This window comes from Melanerpes formicivorus, unplaced genomic scaffold (genome assembly GCF_026170545.1).
Source record: "Melanerpes formicivorus ecotype bairdi unplaced genomic scaffold, bMelFor1.0.p_v2 SCAF_19, whole genome shotgun sequence".
Lineage (NCBI taxonomy): Eukaryota > Metazoa > Chordata > Aves > Piciformes > Picidae > Melanerpes > Melanerpes formicivorus.
In genome coordinates, this window is record NW_027142371.1 from 8,998,208 (window position 1) to 9,014,052 (window position 15,845).

Sequence of the window (15,845 nt, forward strand, 5' to 3'; positions counted from 1 at the left end):
ATTTAAAATGTGTTTTGCGTGGAAAAAGAAAGATTTTTGATTAGATGATAGTGAAATGGTGATTCTGAGTCCAATTGCAGTGACCACACCTGTGTTGCTGTACACTTTGCAAGAAGCAAAATGAAAAGCAGCCCCAGCATGTGAACAGCTAATTGATCTGGCTACTGCAGAAGGTGGCTGCTTAGAGAGTAAATCTGATCACTGTTCTGCATGAGACATCTCTACAAAATTGCATTATATCATAACAGACACCCACTGTAGGCCTAAGTTTCTGCAGAAGTTACTGTCACCAGTTCCTGCTGTTGGCTACTCTGTCACCCAGAAGTAACTTCAATTCTGAGATCTTTGCCTTAAAAACCAGCAGAGGTGCATTTTATTATCCTTTTCAGAGACTCAAGGCTCCTCATTCACACATTTCCCTATTTAGTGAAGGATCCTCTCTGGTTTCTCCCACATTGTACAAAGTACCAAAGTGACAAGCTCTAGTCAAACAGAGTCACTGGCAACAGAGCAGAAACCTCTACTCCCACATGAAGCTCAACCCAGGTCACTTCTTGCTTGTGTTCTATTTAATTCCCCTTGAAACCGTAAGTGTCAGTGGAGCAAGATAGATAAGGCCCCGCTCACAGGCTATTGCCTTCTTCCTGCCTCCTGTGGTTTTCACATCCCAAGTTGTTATTTAACTAGTTGAAAGTATGTCAAACCATTTCATAGGACCATAGTGTCAGAAATCCAACTGTATTGTGATACCCTCGTGCTGTGAAACCAATCAGGTTGCCAATGAACAAAACATTGCCCCTTCAGTCTGTTCCATCACACACAGAAAAGACCTGCAGCACTGAGACAAATTCAAAACAAACCCAGAAACACTGTGAAAACCCTACAGATCTGATTCATGTCACACCAGTGAAACAAAACACCAGAAAGGGTCATTACTTTCTGTCAGATGAATTGGAGATAATTTTAACCTTAGGGTTTCAGGCTGCTCACACCTGGCTCAGGACTTGCTCTGTTACATGGAGAACAGTTCAGATAATGAAAGAACGCTCCTTCCTCTATGCCTCTGGGGGATTTATTTCCATAGGAGTTTCCAATGGGAAATTCTCTGATACAGGGCAGCAGAAAGATGCAGTGTTTCCACCTTTGAAGTAAGACACGCTTAGCAGTCTGTGAGCACTGGATTTTCCGGGCTCCAACATGTCTCAAACCATCCCAGGATGGTGGTAAGCCACCAAACACCTAGCAAAAGGCTTGCAGAGAAACTGGAAGTTGTGTTCATGAAGAGTGTACTGAAGCCTGCTTTAGCAGGGGATTGGACTTGGTATATTCAAAGGTCCCTTCCAACCCCTACTATTCCATAGTTCTATGATTTTCCTCTGCACCAGCCATGAAGTGCTATGGCTTCAGATGGCCACCCTGCAGTGCTGTAACTTAAAGAGACAGCCCCTCAGCATTTAGGGAGGCAGCTCACCAGATGTACAGAGAAGAGGATGAGATGGGGTCAGACCATCCCATAAGTATAAAAGTAAGTTAATTCCTTATCATTTAAGCAAATACAGTTGTATTTACTGTAACATGCAAAGTTTTAGCAGGACACAAGGCAACACGTTCTTCAGGACATCATCCTATCGGATCCCCAAGGTAAGATTTTTCCAGCCTTTCATTATTCTTAAATGAATACACTGACCTCCGAAATAACATTGCACAGCCTTAGCAAACCTTCCAAAAGTACCAGACATTCACTGTGTGTTTAGCAAACAGCACAGGAAAATACAGATCAAAGAATGGTTGTTTCTTGGTGCATTTTATTTTCTAAGAGATAGATGAAAAAATTGGAGCTCAGAATAAGCACACTTACAACTCTTTGGAAATGCATAATAGAGGTTAACATTTTATGGAGGAGATGTGCTTAGGTGCATTATAGTACATCACATTAAAGCATCTTTTTTAGAGAGTATCTCTGAGGATAATTACCTGTCAGATCTTTTATATCATTTAAGTTTATTACTCCTGACTTATGTCAGTAACAAAAAGCTCAGGATTTTAACTATAGCTAAGAAAGAGACACTCCTCTTTCACACGAGCGCGGTGCACTTATTTCAGTCAACACTGAGTTCTTCATTTCCTGCTAGCAAACTGAGGAAATTCTGACCAAGTTTTTTTTGCTTAATTTCTCCACAATTTAAAATGAACCATAATATATAATTTTCAAGTATTAGGTTTCCTTTTAAAAATCATACACAAAGATATTACGTGGTGCGGGTGTAAGATGATGCTGCCACAGGCAGAGGGTTACAATGGAAGTGTGCTCAAAAGTCCTTCCAGTCCTACCTTCCCATGTCTCTCTAAGACCCAGAAGGCAGCAGCAGCCCAGCATTCCTTACATATTCTTCAGGCATTTTCAGTGTTGCACTACAAACCATATGGCACCCAGACACTTGGGTACTTTGCCAAACCTTAGATCAGACACAGGCAAAAGCCAAGCGTACACAGCTGAAGCTGCTAAGGCTTGCTCTGAATTCACCCCAAGTCAAAGGACCTTAGATCAATGCCCATTGCACACTTGCAACAATGAGGCAAGCTGCTGGTGTGGGGATTTTCAAGTTTCTATTTACTCATTGAATTGTTTTGGAGTGGAGGAACCACATCAGTAAACCTCACATCCAGTGAATGACAGATGGAGATACAGTTTCCTCATTTTTATTGTCAGATAACTAGCTGGGTCTCTGTTCCAAACTCTGTTCCTTTACCTCTTCAGATGAGGTGCACACTGCAGTTACATAGCTGGGTTGAAATCTGGCTGAGGGTTAGAAGTGATAAGGCAGCACAAAGATGATCCAAGGGCTGGAACACCTCTGCTATGGGGATAGGACGAGGGATCTGGGGTTGTTCAGCCTAGAGAATAGAAGATTCTGGAGGGACCTTCCAATACCTGAAGGGATCCTACAAGAAGGCTGGAGTGGGACTTTTCTTAAGGCTGTCTAGCAATAAGGCAAGGGGGAATGGTTTTAAGCTGAGGGAGAGCAGGTTTAGACTGGATCTTATGAGGGGGGGTGAGGCTCTGGAATAAGTTGCCCAGGGAGGCTGTGGATGCCTCCTCCCTTGAGGTACTTTCAGTATTTCAGTATTCCTAAGGTTGGAAGGGACCACAAAGATCATCGAGTCCAACCTGTCACCACAGACCTCATGACTAGAATAGGGAGGACAATACTGCCCACTGCAGGCTTGAACTCACAACCTTCCTGTTAGGGGGTTTATGTGCTACCAACTGTGCCACTTTTCCACCTAAACACTTAGGTGTTCAAGGCCAGATTGAATGAGGCCTTGAGCAGCTGAGTCTAGTTGAGAGGCATCCCTGCCCATGCAGGGAGGTTGGAGGAGATGATCTCTAAGGTCCCTTCCAACCTAAGTCTTTCTATGATTCTATGAAATTACACCTTGTGGTCACAAGGCTGCCTGTATTGCCCAAGCTTGACTCAACTTTGAATCTGACCCTTTGCCTTGTATTTTCCACCCTCCCTGCTTTATCTGCCTTACTAAAAAAGTGAAATACACTAAAGGTTCACTAAAGTCTGAATTAAACCCAAGAATCTCAAAGAACAAAAGCAGATGCAACCATGAAGAAATAAACAGAAAGGAATCTTCACACACCCCCCACCCCCCCATCCTTTTCAGTTGGACAGCTCTGCTGACACCAGCTTCACTGTATACAGTTGACTGCAAGATGAGGCCTTGCAGGTAGGTACCAGAGCAGGAGAAATGTGACTGGGCAGGACTCTTGTTCAGTGATGCTCTTAACAGCCCAAACAGCAGTGTTAGCTAGAGTTCTAACACAGGGAGCCTAGAAGTGGCCATTTTTTCTCTCTGCTTTCTCAATAAAGGCTCTTTATAGGATCTGTTTTTCTGAGTCTGTTTTCCAGAAAGATCATTGTTGTAAAGAACAGCCTTGTGCCAAAACAAGACATGGCAGCCTTCACCCCCTCCACACCCCGCACACACACACTTCTGTCTCTTGCTTCTTCCGAATGATGCCTCCAGGCTGCCGTGTGACACCCAGCTAATCTGTCCTGCTGAGAGTGCCACACAGCCCCCTGCTCCAGCCTGACCTGAACCTGACAATGCCTTCTCACTTCTCCTAGGCTGAAAACAGCCCCCCCTTCTCTTCCTGAAGTGAGAGACGGTTAATGCTTTTATTCCTCACTGGGGAGCAAGATGAACCCAGCTAGGCTAATGAATCTCCTTTGCTTGCTGACATGCGTCAGACACAACATTCTCATCCTTAAAAGCTGGAGCAAAAACAAAACAAGAGCCCAAAAAACCCAGTGAGCTACAGTCCCTGTCTGGAAAAAATTAAGCAGCCATTACACACTTAATGACAGAGCACAGCCATGTCCTTTGTTTAAAAGAAAGCTGTAGTCATTTCTTGTGCTCCCCATCATGTGTGTTACAGCTTCCACCTTAGCATTATACTTGCTTAGTGAACAAACCTGACGTATTTGGAGTCTTTTAGCAGAAGCCAAGATACAGCTGACAGGCTGGAGAAAAAGTGTGAAGGGACCCTGTTTATTGGCTCACTTGGGCAGAGAGATGTTGTCCCCCACCTCATGTCCCTCCTGGCTGTAGCCACAGGCAAAGTTCACAGTTCTCTGTGGCAACCCATCCTTAGGAGCCACAAAACAGCTCTTGCTTAGGCACAAGTCGGGGTAGTCAGGCTGGCTAGGCAGCTTCTGTCATGGGAAAAATGAGGGTGTATGAGCAATGCAGCACAGGAGATGGGCTCTGAATACTTAGGGCAGGAAAGTTCACTTTAGCCTATACTCCCAGGGGCTGGGGGGGTGTGTTTGAGCCAGCTCTGAGCAGGGCATAATGCCAGGGTAGGAGGAGCACACTAAAGAGCAAAACAGACAATTAACCCAGTACCAGAACAAGAGGACACAGTCTCAGGCTGCGCCAGGGGAGGTTCAGGTTGGATGTTAGGAAGAAGTTCTATACAGAAAGAGTGATTGCGCTATGGAATGGGCTGCCCGGGGAGGTGGTGGAGTCGCCGTCATTGAAGGTGTTCAGAAGGAGACTTGATGGGGTGCTTGGTGCCATGGGTTAGCTGTTTGGGTGGGTCGGATTGGTTGATGGGTTGGACACGATGATCTTGAAGGTCTCTTCCAACCTGGTTTGGTTTATTCTAATAAAGGTTTATTCTAACTTGGTTCTCAAAGAGCACTGCTGAGGGTTTTGTCCTAGAAGCTGTCTCCTTAATAATTTGAGTTACTTTTATGGAAATAAGAAAGAGTTACACCAGCTCTCACCCTAGTTCTGACCAAAACAGGTTTGTCCTTCTATTTGTTTAAGGTAGAAGCGCTGAGAAAAGTATTTTAGTGGGATAGGCACCAGCAATGGACAGCTCAAGCCCAACTCCTTCACCTTGGGTCAGTGCTATTTAACTTGAGAGGGAACAATCTTCTTCATACTCAGCAAATCACTGTTAAAATGCCTCTCATGCATTTGTGCAGTATTTGACACTTAAAGGACTCAAGAAGGAGAAAGAATTGGCTGCTTTCAATTCTCCTTTCATTTGCACTGTTGGACTCCTTGCTAATCAGTCATTAATGGTCAATAGTAACAGGCTGGTTCTGCTCATACTATTTTCTGGTGGGGTGCCAGACTCTTACTACTCTGTGCACCTAGTAGCTTACTGGCTCTGCTGGAGTTAACATCTGTTGAGGTTCTGTGGAACACAGAAGACACCAAATTACATAAATACTGCAGTTATTCAAAATGTATTTTAATATTCATTTCATGCATGCTTTTGGCAGTGTCACTAAATAATGCACATATATATATATAGTAGTCATGGATGTGATAAAAGCGTCCAAGTATGAGAAAGTGTCTTCTAATCTAGTGAGCCAGTCTTCCTGTTTTGAAGAAGGGCTTTGTACTGATGATGTTCACGTTTTTCAATGTGGAAAATGCAGACAAATGCACACTGTTGCCTACTGAATGGTCTCCATGAAGCCAGGTGACTGCCATGTTGGACAGGTTGTCCTGTTCCTCAGCTTCCAAAAGGTTGTTTTGTTCATCTAGTCTGATCTAAACATAAAAGGTTTTGCATACCTGATGTAAAATACATCAAACCTACTACATGGCAGCACTGGACTGCCCCAGGTCTGTGCTTCTGAGAAATGTTCTTCAGCTGCCCCCACCCCGATCCTCTAATCAATATGCCATGAAAAGCAGGATCACATCTGTCCAAAATACAGAGAACAGACTGGAGTGTAAGTTCAAACTTGTAAATGATACACTACAGGATCGTTGCTTCCTCCACAGAGCTACAGAAGGAGCTCAGACAATGTTTAGACTTCAAAGACAGTTGTCTGAAATTAGTCAATATGGATAACCCTTCAAGGCTAGACACCAGGGCTATAAAGGAAGACAGCACATTAAGCTTGTTCCTCCTGAGCCCACATTTACTATGCTGACCACTCACTCTTCCCTTCAAGAGTATCTGCATAGAAGAAAAATAAGTGAAAACAGTTCAGTTTTTTCCCCCCAGTGCCTATCCAATTACCTATGGAATATAATTAATGTCCTCTGTACATCCTATCTGCAAGGTGTCAAAGCAGCACATAGGCCAGAGGCATTTACCTGCAGTGAAGAATTCAATGCCTCCAAGTCTGTCCTCTCCCAGAGGAGATACAGACTTGGCAGGCCACTGTAATGGATGGTCTATTTGTTTGTAGTATTGATTTATTAATTTGTTACATGCTAATCATTAATCAGCATCTGGTACACAGACAGTACAAGGGGTCAGACAATCAACCATGCAGTTCCTTACCCACTGGCCTGCCATCTCCAGAAAGACTTGAGTATTAAAACACCAAAGAGGCAGATGAACAGAACTGCAAGCCCAGGAGGGGCATTAACTTCAGAAACTAAATGCCAACACTGTTTTGCACTCCTTGGGTTAAGCCCAGCCATGAAAGTTCTCCTAACCAGATCAGGGAGAGCTTACCTCATGTCCCTAAGGTCAGAATTTGGCTAAACATATGCAGAACGTGTTTGGCTCATTACACAGGTGCATATTACATCTACTCTCAGCAGCAAGGAAACAGAAAGACAATATAGGGTAAAGACACTGGAACTGGACACCAAAGATCAGGATGCAATTCCATGGACTCCCAGGGTGACTCTGGCCACAACAGTGACTCCTCCCTGCTTCAGTTCTCACCTGTAAACACAAAATAACCATCCCTCATTGTGACTTCATCCACCTTTGCAATGTAGACTCAGAAGTTCCTTGTAGTGCCTTTCCCTTTCTCAAAGCACATCCAGCTCCCAGCACACAGTGTTCTCCTCAGAACAGCCTGATGGAAATGGATCAAAAGAGAACCTTATAAAATATCCACTGATGAGATAGGACCACCAGCACAACAGTGCAGCAAGCAGCTGTAATCTGGGGGAGGATTGTTTCTCTTTGCCATAAATGCCATCTATTTTTCACAACACACGTTAATCCCTTCCATAGAACAGCAGATTTGAGATCTTGCCTTCCAATATTTTTCAAAGGGTCCCAGTAGTCTGTGCTATTAAATAGAAGGTGTCACATCTTAATGACAAATATTAGTACTAGCTTGCTTGATTAACATAATTTGCATCCTCCTTGGCTATTTTATTCCAGATGAGCTGCTTTTCATCCATATTTTCTGGGAGAAAATAAAAATGCATTCTGATGTGCAATGCTAATGTACCCTTTGCAATGACCTCTTCTCTCCAATTTCTCATTCTCACCTCCCATTCTCTTCAGTGCACGAAATGGGCTCCAACAGCAGCTATTGGTCAAGAATCTCATACACCGAGTACCCGCCAAGGCTTTTGGGGTGTTTAGCACAGATAAAAAGTCTGCTCTTGTGACACACACAGCTAAATTTAGCACTAAACTGGTGGGGGAAAAAAAAGAGAAAAATATGTAAAATGTCACTTTCTGACAAGCAGAAAATTAGAATTCCTTCCCCTGAGAATTAAATGGACTTTTCTGCTTCCAGTCACTAACTATGACAAGGTTAACATTTCTCAGTCTAATGAGTAAGGACATTAAGTGTGTATGTGAATAAGAAATAAAATTACTAGAGGGTATTAGCTAAGTGTGTGACAACAGCCCAAACTGACAACAGAACTGCAAGGCTGCAGAGTCTGACTAACACTGAGCATTTGCTGTGGAGAAGCAAAGGGTAACAAAACCAAGGTACTAATATATGGAGGTCATCTTTCTGTCATCATTACAACAACAAAAGCAATCATGGAACGATCTGTCTCTGGGTAGGGGATAGAGTGCATCTCAGAGCACAACCAGCATGCTTCCAATATCCCAGGCTGGACTCTGAACTGGGCAGGCTATACATCAGAGGCTACAAATCATAGAATTGTTAGGGTTGGAAGGGACCTCAAGCACCATCTAGTTCCAAGACCCTGCCATGGGCAGGGACACCTCACACTAGATCAGGTTGCCCAGAGCCACATCCAGCCTGGCCTTAAAAACCTCCAGGGATGGGGCTTCTACCACCTCCCTGGCCAACTTGTTCCAGTGTCTCACCACCCTCATGGTGAGGAAGTTCTTCCTAACATCCAATCTGAATCTACCCATTTCTATTTTTGTTCCATTCCCCCTAGTGCTGACATTACCTGCCACCCTAAACAGTCCCTCACCAGCTTTCTTGTAGGCCCCCTTAAGGTACTGGAAGGCCACAATAAGAGACTCAAAAAGGAGAAATTCAAGGTGCATCTTTTATTTCCCCATAAGTCTTTCAGCACCCCCCATTCATGACTCAGTTCTGATATAAGATGTAGGATGAAGATGTCATTTGTAATTTACCTTAGCTTCTGTCCTTCCTAGTTCATTTTTCTCTGTAGCTCTTCAGTGCCTTACTCAAATATGGCAAAGATGCACTGCTATGGCTTCTGGACATGAATAAAGCTTCCATCTCATGCAGCACCAAGCAGGAAGGACTCATGGAAAAAGAAAGTCTGTGTGTTACTTATATGCCCTAGGTATTAAGAAACTGAAAATTATCAGTTACTGGGACTTTTTTCTAGAAATCAAGAAGATTGGGGCAGTAAAATGTAGAATACAAATATCCAATGTGCTATGTGAAAAGCAAGTGTAAAAATAAGCTTTAGAGATAGGGGTCAAGTGTGAGAAAGCACTTTTAAACATGGTGGTTAATGTGTTATCTAACAGCTGCCAGACCATCAACAGGCTGCAGAGCAGAGGGTTCTCCTTTTATTATTTCTGCCTTTGATTTGGTCTCAAAAAGCTACATGGCCACAACCAAGAAAAAAAAAAAAAAAATCTCAAGCTTACAATTTAGGAGACAAATCCAACATTTAAAAAATGAAAATGGACACCAGAACCAAAAAGAAAACCAGAAGGAAACATGTGCTTCCAAAACCATGGAATCCATCTCCAGATTAGCCAACTGGAAAGATTCACCAATTTCTCTTTGCTTTCCTGTGCCCCAGCAGGGTGCTTATTGCCCTGGAACAATGTACTTGTTAATTTTTGTAGTCTGAAGTCATATGGACTATTTGGCAGCTCAGTTGCAGATGTTGCAGGCTACATCAAAAGCTGGATTCTGTTCTATTCATCATCAACTACCAGACTTACCCTTACAGCCTCTCACGGATTTGTGCTTGACCAAACTGGCACGAAAGGATTCCTGCATGTTTTGTACACCAACAGGTAAGGCCTGACTGTCCCTCTAATTCATGCTGGCATGGCTACACTCCCTCCATCCTCCTATTTGCTTTACTTAGTTTCTTCCCAGAAAGAGTATAACTGTCTTTGAGAGCATCAAAGAGAAAGGTCATTTCAAACCCATCTCTCATTTACAAGCCCAATCATGGATTGATTGTGCTGAACAGGAACCCCTTCAGCAGGGCCAGCCAGTTCTCAGCCATACAGCAGGCACAGCTGTGGCGCTGAGCTCTGTAAGAAGAGAAGCATCAAGACAGCTATTCACCTCAGACAGGACTTCCCCCAGTGCTGCACATGCCCTTCTCACCATGCTCTGATCTGTATTCCAGACTGCTCTCACTCCACCTGGAGTCTGATTACTTTTGGTCCCTGGCCTCATTACCTCATGCTTCCCTCTACAATAAACTGCATAAGCCACTTACCTGCCTGTAATCCTGATAAATCCAAACCATTCTGAATGAGTTTGTTTTGTTCCTCTGTCCCCTACCCTCCTACCCCTCAAAACTTCCCCAGCCTTATTCTTTGTCATCAGCATATTTAAGGCACTTCTGAAATTACATCCTGCTCAGGGTCACTGCACTGCATTTCTTTCCCCCCACCCCACAACCAGCCCACCAATGCTTTAACTCTCACCTGATTTATTTGCACTGTTTATTAGCAGAGCCCAATGCAATCAATACAGGATGGAATTCAAACACACACACACACACACATTTGAATTACACACACAAACACTCATTGAGACAGAGCACAGCTGCTACACTCCAGACCATTCCTCTAACATACAGCCAGCCTATAGGTAAGGAGGCTCATAGCCGTGATTTTTTTTATACCTTGACTTCTGCTTGACCTCAATAGTTATTTGGTTACTGGAAACCAAAGGAATTGAAATGGCATCACAAATTCCACAGCAGGGGCTTGGGCAAGGGATGCCTGTGTTTCTTATCCCAGGCCAACAGGTCCACATTCTCATATAAGCTTTCTGGGTTGACAGATCCTTTATTAGCTTCTGTGCACACAGGAATTCTAGCAAAACACCAGACAGTCACATGAAGCAAAAGCTGCACACAGAACAGTGTACAGAGAACTGGAACTTGAAGGAAAACCAAAGCACTAACCTCAATTGCAACCTAGGTTAGGCACTAAACCAACCTAAACGGGACGCTGGAAGCGTAGTAGAAAGCGAATAGCTCTTGGCCTCCCCCTGCAAACCGCTGTCCTTTCTAAGCGTTCATGGTCAGCGTGAGCCTCAGACACAGTTTACAACTGACTTCTGCTTGTCTTTGAACAGGGTTGGTGGTTACAACTCAAGGAACACTGCAAATTCAAAAAGACAGAAAGAATGCATATGTGGGGTTTTGCTATAGACAGGCTGCTGTACAGACGACACAGACTGGAGCCTGCAGGGGTGTGAGGTACAAAGACTAATTAGAACATTTCAGTGGGGTGCATGAAGTCTGCGACAGGGGAGTGCATGCTGAACTGTATCAAAGTATCTTGTGCCTACTTAGTTAACTGCAATGTTAACAGAAGTCTGTTACACCACATAAAACACAAAATGGGACATCAGCATCCACCATCAGTTTGGGGTCTCCAGGACTAAAAAGCAGATTCCTGTGTAGTTGTCACCTTCATAATGACATTCCCCAGCTGTTCTGCTGTTCTTTCTTTTTCTCTGTCCTTTGCTACCATCTCATTATTCTTCCTACTTCATCCCTAGCGCAGATTCTTTGCAACTATCTTGCATAAGCAATTGCCCTCTCTTCTAATCACTCTTCTGAAAAACTTGTTTCTGCTTTTCCTTAGTGACAGTCTTTTGTCACACCAGAGCTGCACTGGTTCATACCACACAGGGTGTGGGGATTAAATCACAGCCTCTCTGAACTCTTCAAGTGCAGTAGTGTCAGCCTTTACCCTTCCGTCTTCTCTGGCTTATGGTTTCATGAGTTCCAGGAATCTCTTTGATTTAATATTTCACCATTTATGCACAGAGAGTATTTTGGCTTCCCCATCAACACACACTTCTGCTTGGTAACTCCCTGTTTGAATGCTGATTGTGTTTTGCATAAAATTAACTAAATTGCAGCCCTTCTGTTTCATTGGTACTTTTTGTCTGCTTCCTTCACGAACAATGCCAGGGAGATTGCAAGCTGACTACAATTCTGTTTCCTAAGCTAGAGGAAAACAGTAAGAGCCCAATCAGTACAAGTTTCCTGGTGTCTGTTGGGATTTATAAGCTATATTGTACTCTGGCATTTAACAATTTCTGTTCACTTGATTCACTTTAAGGAATGAATGTAATGATTGCCACAGTGTTCTGCACTACTGTTGTCTATTGATAAATATGGAACAGGTATAGCAACAAGTTTGCTCTTCCACCTAAAATTCACTGAGCTACAAGTTATTTGTGCAATACCCAAGTAACAAGGGCTCCTGAGTTTGGGTGCTCAGTTTCCACAGGCTTCTAGTTTTGATAAAACACATGAGCACAAAACTCTGCTCAGGTGTTGCTCAAATCTGAAGGGGCCAATTTCCCCACAGATAGGAAGTTCCCTCCACAGTAAGTGGCACATTTTAGAAGAGAAGCATTCTCTATCATATTCATTGAAAGAAACTAATGCCAAAGAAATTTCAGGGCTATGAACTGAGAGCAGAGGGAGAGGCTTGCCTGCTGCCTAAAGCAAAGCACAGCACTTGGTGCAGCAGGTGGATCTACACACTACATAGGCAAATCATTCAACTGGGGGCCTTGGTGCACAGAGCACCAAGGTGCCTGGAAGATAATGCTGCAGCACTGCTAATGCTTCTCCTTCACATATGATACAGCCATTCACCACCAAGCACATCCTCATAGCATCTCAACTTTTGGCAGCAGCACCAAGCCCCTCTCTTCTGCAGCATCCAAACAGGAAGAGCTGGAAGGGGCAAAGTAAACACAAGCAAGTTTGGAGTGTAACTCAGGTGAGAGCAGAAACATTTCTAGAGAAAGGGGAAGCATTTGGGGAACATTTTGCTAATGTTTAAAAGTATGAAAGGTGACAGTTCAGAGACATCTGAGGCTCTCCCTGGCTGCGGTGACTGTTTCCAACAAGCAGCAGTCACGTTTCAGGCTTGCTGAGCCTCTGCTTTCTCAAGGCTCTGGGGAAACAGCAGTCAGCATGATGGCTGTGAGCAATACTGGGAGCCTGCCCAGGCAAAGAAAGGGGGTGAGCTGATAATTATAAGAAAGTGTGATGAATTATTCCTGTGCTTGTCATCTTTAAGTTACCACCCTTTGCATCCAGGAGAGCCACAGTCCTTACAAAATAATTGCTTTGGATTTCTTAATATTAGGAGACAGTTATGACAACTCAAGGCAGTTTCAGTGCCTTTTCTTCCTTTGCAATGATCTCCCCGTTTCTTTATCTGAAGACCCAAAGTTCATTAACAAGTCCTTGCTAAAGTCTTCTGGAGACTGTGCTATAGCATAGAGAAAATATTGTAAGTAATAATGGTTGCCATGCAAAATGCACAAAGCCTTGTCTTGCCTGCTTCCTTTCTTTGAAAAGCTTCTTGTTACAGCTGCCTTCTAGAGACAGATTCCTGCATACCATATTTGTAGGAACTCCTGATACTATACAAGACAGAAATCTCGTTCTCAAGATCATAAATGAAGCACCAGCAGAGCTGAGCATGGATTTCAGGAATCCAAAGCCTCAGTTTCTACAACAGTCACATTTCTCTGAGCTCTGCATCCATCTAGGTCCTGGTACACACCAGGTCACTTTAAGACAGGCAATGTTGTCTGCTTTATCTACATCTGATTTTTATTCTTTGGAGTAGAAATCTAACACAGGAAATGCAGCCAGCACCCAGCAACACTGCCATACACTCTGAACAGTTTTCCAGACCGCTGTATCTCAACACACATTTGGTTAGGTCTCCCTGCCTCACTCCTCCCTAGCGAGAGCTGCAAAACATACTCCAAATTCCGGTCTTTTGACACATACACACCACCCCACACCCCCCAGTTTCTTCCAGTGTAAATAGTTTATTTACCTCCCTGGCATTTATCATTTTATCTAAGGAGCAATGCTAACCTTGCATGGTCGTATCCGTCAGCTATACCTACCCTCCTGGCCCTCTCAGGAGCAGGAATTCTTTCCTTTCCTCCCCTGGTTAGTTTCAGGCTGCCTTCTAGCTTGAGTTCACCTTTCTCACCTAACCAGAGGAGCACAGTGTTCCAGGGCCTGTGTCACACAGACATTCATTCTCTTCTAATTTGCCCCAATACAATTTTGGGTTGGTGCACACCAATCCATCTTCCAGCTGCCACACATTGGCAACTCCTGTTCTGTTCACTCTGAAGGATGAGTCTCCAGCTTCCAGCAAAAAAAATACTTGATATTTGTCCCTAACTACATAATCACATAGGACATAATTTCCTGCCATTCTGGGCATCCTTATCCTGAGGTCACCCAGTTCTCTCCATATGACATTTGCTGTTCTTTCCAGAGCTATGCAGCATGCTGCGTAATGTCTAAAAGCAACTACAAATCCTCTCTCCGTTTCTAGAAGCTTGGGTACAGATTAGGCAGTCTAGACAGACAATAGGAAGAAGAATAAAGGGTTTTTAAGGACTTTTCTGTATAATCCTGCTTGCAGGATTTAGCTGCTCAGCAAAATGCCAGAAGCACCATTTTTATATCTTGTCTGCTGATCGCTGTGATAAAATGTATGATCTTGTTCCCCTAAGCAGTTATTAAACAACCATATATTTAAGTCACATAGGATGAAGAATCAGAATAAACCCTGTTCAAGTGAACTTTGCTTAAGCAATACCATGGAAGTGTCCCCACAAACCAAAGGAATTCTGCACTCTTTTCCTCACACTGATGTTGGCATGTGTAAAGCCAGATCACACTAACTGCCTTCAGAAGTGGGACTGCCCATAGCCTGCGGTTCTGCACCTTGCTTTATTACCTGATGAAAACAAGGAATTGAAATACAAGAGGTGCTTCGATTGGAGAGACTAAGTACTGGTACCAACTCAGATGCCATACAGGGCTGCTGCCTTTGAAACTCTGGGTGGCTCAGGAAAAGCCAACAGCCATTTCTCAGAATGGTGGACGTAGTACAGACATGAGGACAAGCAGGCACATGTGTCCTGCAGACTGCTACAGAGCCCTGCTCCCACTGACTGCAGCAACTCCTCACTCCTGCAGCTTCTGTGGTATAACTGCAGACTATCCAAACCAGCAACCAGGGTGAGTTCCCTTTTACTTATGACATTTTAAACTGCAGGAATGGAAAGAGATAGCTACAAAGAAGTAAAAGAATCACCCCAAAGCTCTTTCAGCTTACAGAAGCAGAAAGCTGAAGGGCTGTTTTTCTTAGCTTGTGTTTCCATCTCCATTCCTGGTTCACAGACTGTTCTCAGAGGAGCAGAGAGCCTGGTGGCAGGGAACATCTGAGAAAGGGGAAAAGGCCTGCTTTGAGAGGCACCCAGCCAGTCCTACACCCCGAATAAGGTAGACAAGTGCTTAAGGGATGCATCTAGAGTTTTAAAGCATTCTATGCTAGTATAACATTACTAACATGGAAACTAGGCTTAGGGATTTACTTCCAGGAAGCTGAGGATTGTGAGCACAGGGAAACAATTCCCTGGACAGACTAAACTATCTGTCTCTGAGCTAGGCAACCACATGCCTGGATACCTGCCATGTCACACTTACTTTGCTTACCTTGAGCAACACTCCATATTTCTGTCTGGGACTAGCTGACAAGAAACATACATGGGAACATTATTCAGATCTCTAGTTGGTTTTGGTTTTTTTTGGTTCTTTTTTCCCTCCCTGGAATGTAGGGCACCTGTGCTTACGTACCACAGCGTCCTGTTTTGTTGCCCTTCCTACACAACTAGGTCTATGAAATCTGCCTCCATCCATTCAGTGCACACAAATCAAAGCTGAGAGCGGAGTATTTGAATCAATTCTTGGTCTGCATCCTTAGCTGCAATCTTTCCTTTAAGGAATATAAAATTAGGTAACCAAGTCAGCAGCCAGCATCTTTCTGATCCTCATTTCAGCTGTTCATAACAGACAATGCTGCACAACAGCAC